Below are 15,330 nucleotides of genomic sequence, written 5' to 3' on the forward strand. Positions count from 1 at the left end.
TACTTATGTTTCATATCTGATCTCATTTTACAGACACAAGTGAAAGAAAATGCAAATTGTGGAAATGTCAGATTTATTTCTATTAAAAACTGTTCGTGGGCTTCCCTGGTGGTGCAGTGGTTGAGAGTCCGCCTGCCGATGCAGGGGACACGGGTTCGTGCCCCAGTCTGGGAAGATCCCACATGCCGCGGAGCGGCTAGTTCCGTGAGCCATGGCCGCTGAGCCTGCGCGTCTGGAGCCTGTGCTCCGCAACGGGAGAGGCCACAACAGTGAGAGGTCTGCGTACCGCAAAAAAAAAAACAAAAACTACAGCAATTAAAAATATATTTAGAAACCATGGCAAATGTGCTTGATAAAATGGCATGGGAAAGAAACATTTAAAACTGGCTAAAATAGGGTTCTCAAATTTTAACAGGCATACACATCACTCCAGGGATCTTGTTAAAATGCAGATTCTGAATCAGTAGGTCTCTGATAGAGTCTAGAGGCAGAAAGTCTGCATTTCTAACAAGCTCTCAGGTGATGCCAATGCTGCAGATAGCATTTTGAGTATCAAGGGCCTAGAGACATCTAATTTGGGGGTAGGAAGTAACATGAGGTTATGCCTTATATATGCTTTAGAAGGACAATGTGGAAACTCTAGTCAGTCTCCTCCACATTTTTGGAAATTCTTCTCACTATTTATAGGATTGATTGTAAAAATTAGAAGAAAATAATTATTTTAAAGTGCTTGACTCAGTTTCTGGTGTGCACTAAGTATATGATGAATGTTGGTTTTTATCGTAGCCCTGCTTTTGAACTGAACTGTAATAAAATATCTAACATTACATCAAGTTTACTATGCACAAGATACTGTTCTACATTTTGCATGCATTAATTCAAAACACAAACTATTCCTAATCTCCATTTTATGGGTAGAAAAATTAATCATTGATAGGTTAGATAACTTGCCCAAAGCCCATAGGTAAAAATGGGGGAAACAGGGATTCAAATCCAGGTAGTCCCGCACTAGAGCCAGAAATCCTGAGCTAATACACACATCACATTGTCAAATCAGAGTCACATGGGTCAGAGATCTTAACCAGTGTCAAGGTTTACTAAATAATGCCAAGGACACAGGAAATTAAAGAACTATATAAAGTAGAGCTGTCAAGAGTTGCTCCCAAATTTCTTCTCATGTTGGATAAAACTTTCTGTCCCAAAATACATGAAGTTTCTGAGTGAGGTTCACAGGATCACCTCACAAAAGACTAGCATATAAAACATCTCCATTTTATTTTATTTATTTTTTGCTGTACGCGGGCCTCTCACTGTTGTGGCCTCTCCTGTTGTGGAGCACAGGCTCCAGGTGCGCAGGATCAGTGGCCATGGCTCACGGGCCCAGCCGCCCCGTAGCATGTGGGATCTTCCCAGACCGGGGCACGACCCCGTGTTCCCTGCATTGGCAGGCGGACTCTCAACCACTGCACCACCAGGGAAGCCCCAAACATCTCCATTTTATACTACTGAGAGTCACAAGTGACTTTCTCCAGGGTGCCATGCTGACCCATCCTGAATAATCCTCCAGGGACATCCTGCTAAGGGCATTTCAGAGATAAAGTCTTTTCCTCCTGGGCAAATTTCATTAGTTTGTTTACCCAAAGGTCAAGTTAAGAAGTTTAGTCCAGGGGGCCTTTTTTATTCCCCACCCACTCACCTCCTCCTACCCCACTCCCTACTCAACAGTGAGAGAGATGAACTGATAAGATGCCAGATACTTTAACTACTTTCAACCATTTAACCAATAGGCAACAGAGCCACTCTAGAGTGGATGGCACATCTAGTACAGTTAGACAAACTGGCTTCCTAAGAAATAATGATGATAAGGTAATTAGAAAATGTCAACAGCAGATTGGCAGTTATTTATTTATCAGAGGGCTCTTGCTCACAGAGAAGGTCAGAAACTAGGCAGATGGACAATAAAACCAAGGGGGCAATCACCAGAGTGCAGAGCAGGGCATGTGGTCCACAGTCAGGGAGAATGGGGAAAAATGTACCAAAGTACATAAAACAGGGGTTCAAAATGGCAAAGCAGCAGTTAGTAGCCAAATGGGACACAGGAGAAAAGAGACTAGTCAGAGGATAGCAATAAAGCCCAGGAACACTATAATATTAAAATTTCAGCAGCTATTTGACTCAGGCCCAGGTTTTCTAAATGATTTCTGATGAATGTAGTGGCTAATCCTAGTGCACCTTGCCCGTGTCTTCCCAGTGGGAGTTGATTGGTAGCAGCTGTCTAGAAGCAAGATGACCAACTTGGGGAAAGCAGCAGTTCCAGGAGGGAAGATTAGACCCATCAGATCTGAGAGAAGCACACATTGGGGCCATTCCTGATATTAGTCAAAATTGCATAATTTTTAAAGAAAAATTTCTATAGATCCATTTATATCATTATATATATGTATATATATATACACATATATATAATTTCACTATATAAATCAACTGCTTCATTTATACATTCTAATTTTGCCTAAATTTTTGGCTCAAATAGTAAACCCTAGCTCATTGTTGCTTCATTTTACCCAAAGTGTATCCATTAATGCTCATTTGCCAGAGTAGAAGTGTGCACTCATCCAGGATAGAACCCTTGAGCTGAAGAACACAGAATGCCAGGAAATTGCTCTCATGTGTGGTGACTAATTTAAATTTAAGACTTCTGGATTTATCAGCACATTTTAAATCATAATCTGTAATCCCAAAGATGCACAACACTTCTGTGTCTCTTGTTTGCTCTGATACAATGAGAAATGAATGAGGTGGAATCGACTTTAAAGGCTAAATGTGTCTCGGGATTTGTCAGGACCAGTCTCAGGGGAGATGTATTATGCCTTATCGAGACCAAAGAAGACTGAAACTCAACATTTCCAAGAACTGCACAAATATATTTTTTAAATGAGTAGATTAATAAAATACGTTTAACAAAATGGTGACAAAGTTTTCTTTCAAAAGAGCTCTCATAAAATCCAGTAGCAAACACACAGTGCGTATACTTTTGCTCAATATTTTATCTGTGACATTCATCTATGTGGTTGCACATACTTATAGTTAATTCATTTTCATTCTATACAGTATTCCATTGCACAAGTATGACATTTTTTAATCCATTTTACCTTCGGTATACCTTTGACTCAATGCTGCTATGTGTGGCTTGTACATATCTTTTGGGATGCATGTGCATGCATTTCTGTTGGGTATATACCTAGAAATGGAATTTCTGGCTCATAGGAAATAAGTATATTCAACCCCAGTAGAATATTCCAAATTTTTGTCTTCCCCAAATGGATATACATACTTACATTATCACCATGAGTGTGTGAAAGTTCTCATTGTTTCACAATATTTACTCTCATAAAGCCTTTCTAATGTTGGCCATTCTGATAGAAAAAAAAAATCCAGTAGCAAATCTTATAATAAAATGCACAGAATGCTGTTGCCGTCATCAAATAAGCTGTCATCTCTAACATAATTGGGTGATGGATGAAAAAATACGCACATTTGCTATTAATTTAGGACACTGAGCTGCTTTCCAGATCATTCAGCATTTTGTGACAAATTGTACCTACCAGCTCTCCTGAACTACTTGTTTGTCTGATTGTTTTCTGAGCCCATCATCTAGCAAATACTTGAAGAGTTTCTACTTTTGTGAATGAGATCACAGTTATTGCCTCAAACTGAGTCTTCATTGCATATCATTCATTTCTCTTCCTATGACTTTGTGCAAGCCACTTCTCTGAGTACCAGTTTCCTATGCTCTAAAGAAAGCCAGTATTTCTTGTTCTGCAAAACTCACAAATGCGTGAGGCACGGAAAGGCAATTTACTGCAAAAAAGTAACATTAAAAGACGTAAAAGCAGTATGAACATTAAACTATCATAATTATGAAAACCCTGTTGGGCCCATGATTTTTTATGTTATCTAGGCATTTTTATCAATTACATCCTTCACTACCTTTACTTCAGCCTAGCTTTCTATGTCACGAAGCCAAGTGAACATAATCAGTGCTTTATAGCAACTATAGATGTGTGACACCTAGACTTCCAGTGATACAAAAATAGCAGAAAGCAAAAGTGAGTCTATAAGCTCTTCTAATTTGATCTATTTTTATTTATCATTGCTAACAGAATTAATTTTAGTGCCTATGAATGCCAGCACATGCTTCTTTTACTGGCAGTTCTAATGCATTGCAAACATTTGTACATTCCCAAAAGCCTACATCATGCTATGTTTTGTGGTTTTTTTCACTTTTTTCTTAAGGTTTAGGATTCTAAAAAAAGAAGTCTGTGGTAGACCAAAATCATCCTTTCTTAGGGGATGCAAAAAGACAACATTATGACTGACACAAAGATTTTCCCAGACCTCTCTGTCCTCACGTGCATTATTGGTCTTGCAGAGAGGGCTGTGCCAGCATTTTCACTAGGTAAACAACGTTTCAGCTGAGCTGCTATTATCTACATAAACCATAGCCAGTGTCTGAACCAGGCACCATAATCAATGGAGGGTAAAAAGAAGACACACTTTATTTAGTTCAAGGAAGTACAATGCACCAAGAACACCACACAGATGGTGCATAACTGTGAACAAAAAGAAGGCTGTCCACTTATGATCCTGATATATGTCAGAGGAAGATTCAAGAAACCTTGTGGGAGTAGGGGGGGAGGAGTGTATTTCTGAATTTATTTAAATTTAGAATTTTCATTGATGCTTGTTAAAAATAAAGACCCTATCTCTCATCTTCTCCAACTGAATCAGGAATTCAGAGAGGAGACCTAAGAAACTCTATATTAAAACTGACTCTAATGCTGTACAGGCAGGCATTGGAGACAACTGCCAAACCATATATTACTACAAACTCATTGTATTAGTGATGAGAATGTTGAAGCTCATTGATTAATTAAGCTGCTCAGATTCCCGAAATACACCATAGCTAAAAGAATCTAGTCTTCTAACCCCCACTCCTTCCTTTCCATGGGCTATTTCCATGTGATCAAGATGTTTATGGAGATATCATTTTTATCAATGTACATTGACCTGTCCTTGGAAAAATCAAGACATCAAGCAGATTTACCTTAGGCTTAATTTCTGTGCTGATCCCAGCACTTCTTCCTTATCAAGAAATTCTTTGTTGTTATTTCTGTTCTGTAAAAGTAAATAAACAAGTAAATCTTCCCTCAGTAAAAGACCTGAGACATAGAGACTACTACAGACATATTGCTATAGAAGTATGAAAAAGCTAACTAATCCTCTCCCTAAATGACAAGTATAAAACTGTTCAGTATTGTGATTAAAAACTATTTTGTGGGCTCTAGAAGTCAATCAAGTGAAAACAAGAGATTGAGGAGCATTTACTCATAAAAACTGACATAGCTTTGCATAGTAACAGAGAAAATGTGTGGCCCTTTTGTCACATTGCCATCTTCTCAACTCAGTCTTTGAGAATGATTTCACCAGAGCAGGGAAGGATGGGAAATGAAAACTAGCAACATTGTTGCCAGAGGGGATGGCCTTGGTTTTAAGCAAGGGGTGTAAACCAGTGGAGACACTGTCAGTAAATGTAGCAAAATGAGTAGGAACAGCTGGGAAAATCTTAACATCTCCTAGCTTGACCATTCAATCCAAGATGGGGTGTTCAATGGCCCCCTGAAAATATTTAACATGAAGATTCTTGAAAGAAAAAGCCAGAAAACCCATGGCAAGCGCTCCATAATTTCCTTGCTGACTGGGAAATATGTACATGTGGAGGGAGACAGATATCTCAGCTGAAAGTGAAAGCCAAGGAAAGCTCAACAATTGGATAAACTTTCAATGTGTTTTCAAACCCACACTGATTAATTGGCAGAGAGCAGAAGCCTTACAAGTTCAATGTGTCTGAGAAGAGATGTAAGTGGTTGCAAATTGTGAAATGGAAATAGGGGAGGGGAGGATTCCACAGTTTAAGTCTAAAAACTAAAAAAGAAAGAGAAAGAGAGAGTAAAGAAAGACTCAAGAAAATTCAATTTTGCTACAATATTGTATGTATAGTTTCCAGTTTCAACAACAGAAAAGAATTGAGATATGCAAAGAGATAGAAAAGTGTGAGCAATATTCAGGAACAAATCAGTTAATAGAAATTGTGATTGGGATAAGATATTGGAGTGTGTGTGTGTGTGTGTGTGTGTGTGTGTTGCTTTTACAAATATGTTCATTTATTAAAGGAAGCCATATTTAAAGAGATAAAGGGATATATGATGACACTGTCTCAACAAACAGAGAATCTTAATAGAAAAATAGAAGCTGTGAAAAAGGAAAGAATCAAATAAAAGGCTAGAGTTGAAAAGAACTAAAACTGAAATTACACATTCACTAATTAACTAGAAGAGCTCAACATCAGACTTGAGAAGAACAAATCAACAAATGAAGATAGATCAAAAGTTATGAAATCTGAAGACAGAAAAAAATTGAAGAAAATATAGAGTCTCAGAGATTGTGGAACTACTTCAAGTCTATCAACAAAATTGTAATGGGAGTCCCAGAAGGAGAGTAGAAAGAAAACATAGAAAAAAATATTTGAAAAAATAATGCTTAAAACCTGAAATTAGCTGTAAAACATTAAGCCACCCTGTCAAGAAACTCAATGAACTCTACGTAGAATTACACAAAGAGATCAACATCTACATACAAAATGCTCAAACTGCTGAAAGACAAAATCAAGAGAAAATCTTAACATCAATAGGAGAGAGAGTGGTCTATGGGAATATGCTGGAGGAGGAAGCTCCAGGAATTGGTCCTATTACCAAAAAACCTATTGAGCAAGAAAAACTGTCTAAAGAAATAACATCCAGAAAGATCTAAAACTGGATAAAAGACACAAAGCTACACATCCAAAAATCTCAACAAATTCTAAGCAAATAAATTCAAACAGATCCACACAGAAACATATTTTAATCAATGGATGAATGGATTAACAAACTGTGCTATATGTGAATGGAATATTATTCAGCCACAAAAAGATTAAAATACTAATAAATGCTACTACTTGGATAACCTTGAAAATATTATGCTAACTGAAAGAAGCCAGACAGAAAAGGCCACATATTGAATGATTTGTCTTACATGATATATCCAGAATGTACAAATTTGTAGTGACAGAAAGCAGATAAGGTTACCATGACATAGGAATAAGTGGAATGGAGGGTGACCACATAATGGATACAATGTATTTTATTGTGTGATAACTTTATTGTACAACATTGTGACTACACTAAATATCACATAAGATTTTATTAAGCAATATTTACAAGTCACACTCTCATTCCTTCATGTCTCAAATTTTTTGTTGAAAAGTGGGCAATAATTAAAAATAATAATATAATTTATATCACATAGATATGTAATATATATTAGAATAATTGCACTTCACTGTTGCTAATTGAAGTAAATGTGGTATATTTCACCAGAATTAACTCAGTATTAATTTGAAGTAGATTATGATAAATTAAGATGTACATTTTAATCACTAAAGCAACCATTAAGGAAGTAACTTTAAAAAATAGTTAAATATCAATTAATAATTAAAATGGTACATTGAAATAATTGTATGCCACAAAAATACGAAATTAGAAACAGAAGAACAACAAAATGATATTTATAGAAAATATATGCAAAATTTCATATGTAAATCCAAGCATAACAATATGTATGTTAAATGGAATGGACTGAACACCTTAAACAAAAGCCAAAGATTTTCACACTGAATAAAAAGCCAGATCCAACTCTATGTTGTCTAAAAGAAGCACACTTTATATTCAATAAAGCAAGTAGCTTGCAATTTAAAAGATTAAAATGATGTATTATACAAATATTAACCATAAGAGAATTGGAGTGGCTCAACTAAGACAGAACAGACTGCAAAACAAAACAAACTACTAAAGAAAAAAATTTTTTTAAATACATTTCATAAGCATAAAAGGGTCAACAGAATAAGATATAAAATTTTTATATGTATATTCACATAACAGTGCACCCAAACATATAACGTGTAATACAATAAATACCAGAAATAAAGATAGACTATTAAAAAATATGAGTTGTAGATAGCAATATCCCTCTCTCAGTATATGATAGAAAAAAGTAGATAAAAAATTAGTAAGGATAAAGAAGTTTTGAAGAATACTGAATATGGTTAATCAAATTGTTTATATAAATATATACATATGTGTGCATATATACATATAATGTGTACTGTGTATCTATACAATATATACTGTTGTGTATATGTGAATATATATACACACATACACACACACATATATATACACACACATACACTATACCCCAAAATACCATGAGCATTTGAGAACAACTAATCTGCTATTGTTGTTGGTTATGTGTGTATTTATATACACACACATATATACATGTATATATATATATTTATACATGGTCAGAAAATAATAGCAAACCAAGCCTAAAGAAAGAAAAAATGGGAGTAAAAATATATGAAATAGAAAACACAAATGGAGCAGAAAAATGAAGTCTAATATTGCTTCCCTGAAAATGTCAACAGTTGATAAAACTTTGGTTAGACTAGCCAAGGAAAAAAAGATAGATAAGAGGCATATTACCAAATCAGAAATTCATTACTATAGATATCACAGAAATTAAAAGCTATAAGCCAATATTATTAAAAACAAAACTTTATACAAAGAAAGTATACAACTTTGTGGAAACATATATTCTTAGAAAAACACAAAATACCATAATGACTCAAGAAGAGATAGAAACTCTTAACAGACCTATAACAAATAAATGAATACAGAGTTCTAGTAATTTCTTGTGCTAAACCCCAGTAAATGTTAAGCTCCTTAAGGGCAGAGTCATGTCATGTTTTCTTCTAAATCATTTACAACTGCAAGTGCTGACCACATATAAAATCAATAAAATGTGAGAGAATTATATTAGACAAAATTGTTTTATGTTACAGTAAGTTAGAAGACATGATACGATGACCTTCCCTCCAGAACAGGTCACATCATTTCTGTAGGCCCACAGGAAGCAGAAGTGAATAACTTTCAATGTATAAAAGCATTGCCCTAATCCCCTGTGCTATTACTGTTCACGGGAAACTAATATAATTTGCAGGCTTTGTGAATTAAAAAAAGTACAATCTTTGGTCAAGAACAATAAAAGACATTTTATAAATACCTATTTTCTCAAGTAGACCATCCATAAAAAAAAAAGGTGGAGAGGGAGCTTCAAGATGGCAGAAGAGTAAGACACGGAGATCACCTTCCTCCCCACAAATACACCAGAAATACATCTACATGGGGAACAATTCCTATAGAACACCTACTGAACGCTGGCAGAAGACTTCAGACCTCCCAAAAGGCAAGAAAATCCCCATGTACCTGGGTAGGGCAAAAGAAAAAACAGAGACAAAAGAATAGGGACGGGACCTGCGCCACTGGGAGGTGAACTGTGAAGGAAGAAATGTTTCCACACACTAGGAAGCCCCTTCTCGGGCGGAGACTGCAGGGGGCAGAGGGCGGAGCTTCGGAGCCACGGAGGAGAGCACAGCAACAGGGGCACGGAGGGAAAAGCAGAGAGATTCCCGCACAGAGGATCGGTGCTGACCAGCACTCACCAGCCCCAGAGGCTTGTCTGCTCACCTGCTGGAGTGGGCGGGGGCTGGGAGCTGAGGGTCCGGCTTCGGAGGTCAGATCCCAGGGAGAGGACTGGGATTGGCTGCGTGAACACAGCCTGAAGGGGGGCTAGTGCGCCACGGATAGCCGGGAGGAAATCCGGGAAAAAGTCTGGAGCTGCCGAAGAGACAAGAGACTTTGTCTTGGCTCTTTGTTTCCTGGTGCGCGAGGAGAAGGGATTAAGACCTCCACTTAAAGGAGCTCCAGATATGGGCGCGAGCCACGCCTATCAGCGCGGACCCGGGAGACGAGCATGAGATGCTAAGGCTGCTGCTGCCGCCACCAAGAAGCCTGTGTGCAAGCACAGGTAACTATCCACACCTCCCCTCCAGGAAGCCTGTGCAGCCCGCACTGCCAGGGTCCCGTAATCCAGGGACAACTTCCGTGGGAGAACACACGGCACGCCTCAGGCTTGTGCAAAGTCACGCCGGCCTCTGCCACCGCAGGCTCTCCCCGCACTCCATTCCCCACCCTTCCCCCTGCCCCACTCTTCCCCCGGCCTGAGTGAGTCAGAGCCCCGGAATCAGCTGCTCCTTTAACCCCGTCCTGTCTGGGAGAGGAAAAGACACCCTAAGGTGACACTACACGCAGAGGTGGGGCAAAATCCAAAGCTGAACCCTGGAGCTGTGCAAACAAAGAAAAGAAAGGGAAATCTCCCCCAGCAGCCTCAGAAGCAGCAGAGTAAATCTCCACAATTAACTTGATGTGCCCTGCATATGTGGAATTCCTGAATAGACAATGAATCATCCCAAATTGAGGAGGTGGACTTTGGGAGCAACGATACATTTTTTTTTTCTCCCTTTTTATCTCTTTGTGAGTGTGTACGTGTATGCTTCTGTGTGTGATTTGTCTGTATAGCTTTGCTTTTACCATTTGTCCTAGGGTTCTGTCTGTCCTTTTTTGTCTTTTTTAATACTTAAAGAAATTTTTTGTCTTACTAATTATTTTTTATTTTTTACTTTAATAACTTTATTTTATTTTGTTTTTTCTTCTTTCTTTCTTTCTTTTTTTCCTACCTTTTATTCTGACCCATGTGGAGGACAGGCTCTTGGTGCTCCAGCCAGGTGTCAGGGCTGTGCCACTGAGGTGAAAGAGCCAAGTTCAGGACACTGGTCCACAAGAGACCTCCCAGCTCCACGCAATATCAAACGGCAAAAATCTCCCAGAGATCTCCATCTCAATGCCAAGACCCAGTTAGACTCAATGACCAGCAAGCTACAGTGCTGGACACCCTGTGCGAAACAGCTAGCAAGACAGGAACACAACACCACCCATTAGCAGAGAGGCTGCCTAAACCCATAATAAGGCCACAGACACATCAAAACACACCACCAGATGTGGACCTGTCCACCAGAAAGATAAGATACAGCCTCATCCACCAGAACACAGGCACTAGTCCCCTCCACCAGGAAGCCTACACAGCCCACTGAACCAACCTTAGCCACTGGGGACAGACACCAAAAACAATGGGAACTATGAACTTGCAGCCTGTGAAAAGCAGACAACAAACACAGTAAGTTAAGCAAAATGAGAAGACAGAAACACACAGAAGATGAAGGAGCAAGGCAAAAACCCACCAGACCAAACAAATGAAGAGGAAATAGGCAGTCTACCTGAAAAAGAAATCTGAATAATGATATGATCCAAAATCTTGGAAATACAATGGAAAAAATACAAGAAACCTTTAACAAGGACGTAGAAGAATTAAAGAGCAAACAAACAGTGATGAACAACACAATAAATGAAATTTAAAATTCTCTAGAAGGGATCAATAGCAGAATAACTGAGGCAGAAGAACAGATAAGTGACCTGGAAGATAAAATAGTGGAAATAACTACTGCAGAGCAGAATAAAGAAAAAAGAATGAAAAGAATTGAGGACAGTCTCAGAGACCTCTGGGACAACATTAAACGCACCAACATTCACATTATAGGGGTCCCAGAAGAAGAAGAGAAAAAGGAAGGGACTGAGAAAATATTTGAAGAGACTATAGTTGAAAACTTCCCTAATATGGGAAAGGAAATACTTAATCAAGACCAAGAAGCACAGAGAGTCCCATCCAGGATAAATCCAAGGAGAAACATGACAAGACACATATTGATGAAAGTATCAAAAATTGAATACAAATAACAAATATTTAAGCAGCAGGGAAAAAAAAAGACATAACACATAAGGGAATCCCCATAAGGTTAACAGCTGACATTTAGCAGAAACTCTGCAAGCCATAAGGGAGTGGCAGGACATATTTAAAGTGATGAAGGAGAAGAACCTACAACAAAGATTACTCTACCCAGCAGAACCTCATTCAGATTTGACAGAGAAATTAAAACCTTTACAGACAAGCAAAAGCTAAGAGAATTCAGCACCACCAAACCAGCTATACAACAAATGCTAAAGGAACTACTCTACGCAGGAAAGACAAGAGGAGGAAAAGACCTACAATAATAAGCCCAAAACAATTTAAAAAATGATAATAGGAACATATATATCGATAATTACCTTAAATGTAAATGGACTAAATGCTCCCACCAAAAGACAGAATACACATTCTTCTCAAGCGCTCATGGAATATTATCCCGGAGAGATCATATATTGGGTCACAAATCAAGCCTTGGTAAATTTTGAAATCGTATCAAGTATCTTTTCCAACCACAACGCTATGAGACTTGATATCAATTACAGGAAAAAAAAATCTGTAAGAAATACAAACACATGGAGGCTAAAAACACACTACTTAATAACCAAGAGATCACTGAAGAAATTAAAGAGGAAATCAAAAAATACCTAGAAACAAATGAAAATGAAAACACGACCACCCAAAATCTATGGGAGGCAACAAAAGCAGTTCTAAGAGGGAAGGTTATAGCAATACAATCCTACCTCAAGAAACAAGAAACATCTCAAATAAACAACCTAACGTTACATCTAAAGCAACTAGAGAAAGAAGAACAAAAATACCCCAAAGTTAGGAGAAGAAAAGAAATCATAAAGATCAGATCAGAAATAAATGAAAAAGAAATGAAGGAAATGATACCAAAAATCAATAAAACGAAAAGCTGGTTGTTTGAGAAGATAAACAAAATTGATAAACCATTAGCCAGACTCATCAAGAAAAAAAGGGAGAAGACTCAAATCAATAGAATTAGAAATGAAAAAGGAGAAGTAACAACGAACACTGCAGAAATACAAAGGATCATGAGAAATTACTACAGGCAACTGTATGCCAATAAAATGGACAATCTGAAAGAAATGGACAAATTCTTCGAAATGCACAATTTTCCAAGACTGAACTAGGAAGAAATATGAATAGACCAATCACAAGCACAGAAATTGAAACTGTGATTAAATATATTCCAACAAACAAAAGCCCAGGACCAGATGGCTTCACAGGCGAATTCTATCAAACATTTACAGAAGAGCTAACACCTATCCTTAAGATATACAATATTCTTGCATTAGAAGAATCAACATTGTGAAAATACCTCTACTACCCAAAGCAATCGACGTATTCAGTGCAATCCCTACCAAACTACCACTGGCAGTTTTCACGGAACTAGAACAAAAAATTTCACAATTTGTATGGAAACACAAAAGACCCTAAATAGCCAAAGCAATCTTGAGAAAGAGCTGGAGGAATGAGGCTCCCTGACTTCAGACTGTACTACAAAGCTACAGTAATCAAGACAGTATGGTACTGGCATAGAAAAAGAAATATAGATCAATGGAACAAGATAGAAAGTCTAGAGATAAACCCACACACATATGGTCACTTTATCTTTGATAAAGGAGGCAAGAATATACAGACTCATGCAGCTAAATATTAAGAAAACAAACAACCCAATCCAAAATTGGGAAGAAGACCTAAACAGACATTTCTCCAAAGAAGATATAAAATCCCACTACTGGGCATATACCTTGAGAAAACCATAATTCAAAAAGAGTCATGTACCAAAATGTTCATTGCAGCTCTATTTACAATAGCCAAAACATGGAAGCAACCTAAGTGTCCATCAACAGATGAATGGATAAAGAAGATGTGGCACATATATACAATGGAATATTAGCCATAAAAAGGAACGAAATTGAGGTATTTGTAGTGAAATGGATGGACCTACAGACTGTCATACAGAGTGATGTAAGTCAGGAAGAGAAAAACAAGTACTGTATGCTAACACGTGTATATGGAATCTGAAAAAAAAAAATGGTCATGATGAACCTAGGGGCAAGAAGGGAATAAAGTCACAGACCTACTAGAGAATGTACTCGAGGATACGGGGAGGGGGAAGGGTAAGCTGGGATAAAGTGAGAGAGTGGCATGGACATATATACACTACCAAATGTAAAATAGATAGCTAGTGGGAAGCAGCCGCATAGCTCAGGGAGATCAGCTCGGTGCTTTGTGACCAACTAGAGGGGTGGGATAGGGAGGGTGGGAGGGAGGGAGATGCAAGAGGGAAGAAATATGGGGACATATTTATATGTGTAACTGATTCACTTTGTTATAAAGCAGAAACTAACACACCATTGTAAAGCAATTATACTCCAATAAAGATGTTAAAAAAAAGTGGAAGAGTTTTTACATATTTGCATGGCAAGCTCAAGTTTTTCAAACTAGCAGTGGCATAAATGTTGTTTTCCTTTTTATGAACAGCAGTATGCTACAGCACTGTCTGTGACAGGATCATCTTAATTCAGATTCTTCCTTGACATAGAAAATAACAGAATTTTGCTCTTGCTGTGGTCTGATTTCAGGTGTTTAATCAAACACTGTAAACTCACTCTTAAAATGTTTTAAATGTTGCCACCAAAAAGAATGTGAATAAATGTGCAATTTAATCACTAATTTATGGTAGTAATTATTAAATTTTGATAAAATCTGAGTCTGACAAGCCAAAACTAGTAGAAATTTCAATATGCATATACTGAAATTCTAATTTAATGATGTTTATTGTTAATGTTCTACAGTTGGTTTTACCTATTGATATATTATCTTAATCTTTCCAAGGTAACTTAGGTAAGCACTATTACTCTTATTTTTAGATTATTATCTGAAATTTGGATTTGATATTAAACTTGTCCAAAATCATGATATTAGAAAGAAGCAAGATTCAAATCCAGGTCATCTATGCCAAGAATATTCTTTTCATTATACTAGTTAACAATCTATACATAATTATTACTATTATCAGAATGATATTATTTTAATATACTTACTATAAATTGATAATCTCCAATGCCATATTAATCTTAGCAACAACACACTTCCTAAACTTACTGAATCTGGAATACTACCTTTAAAACTAGTGAAAGCTAGGAAGAATTTTTTCTTCTCTGACAGTCTTGATTTTCATTAAAATCTTGTCCCCAAAATGTACTGCTCACAAAATACTTCATCATTTTCCAGACACACATATATTTGAAATTTTTATTGTGCGATTTCTTTTCTTTTACGGTGGCAGAAGTTTAGTAAGTATTCCCATAGTTCACCAATATATAATCTGAAAATATCAGAAGTTTGCCAGAGGAAGTATTTGAAGGATTTTTAGGGTCGCTAGCATTTAAAAAAATCTGATTAGGAAACATAAATGCGTTTCTTTATTTCAGAAATTGA

This window comes from Neophocaena asiaeorientalis, unplaced genomic scaffold (genome assembly GCF_003031525.2).
Source record: "Neophocaena asiaeorientalis asiaeorientalis breed wild unplaced genomic scaffold, Neophocaena_asiaeorientalis_V1.1 scaffold116, whole genome shotgun sequence".
In the NCBI taxonomy this organism is placed as follows: Eukaryota; Metazoa; Chordata; class Mammalia; order Artiodactyla; family Phocoenidae; genus Neophocaena; species Neophocaena asiaeorientalis.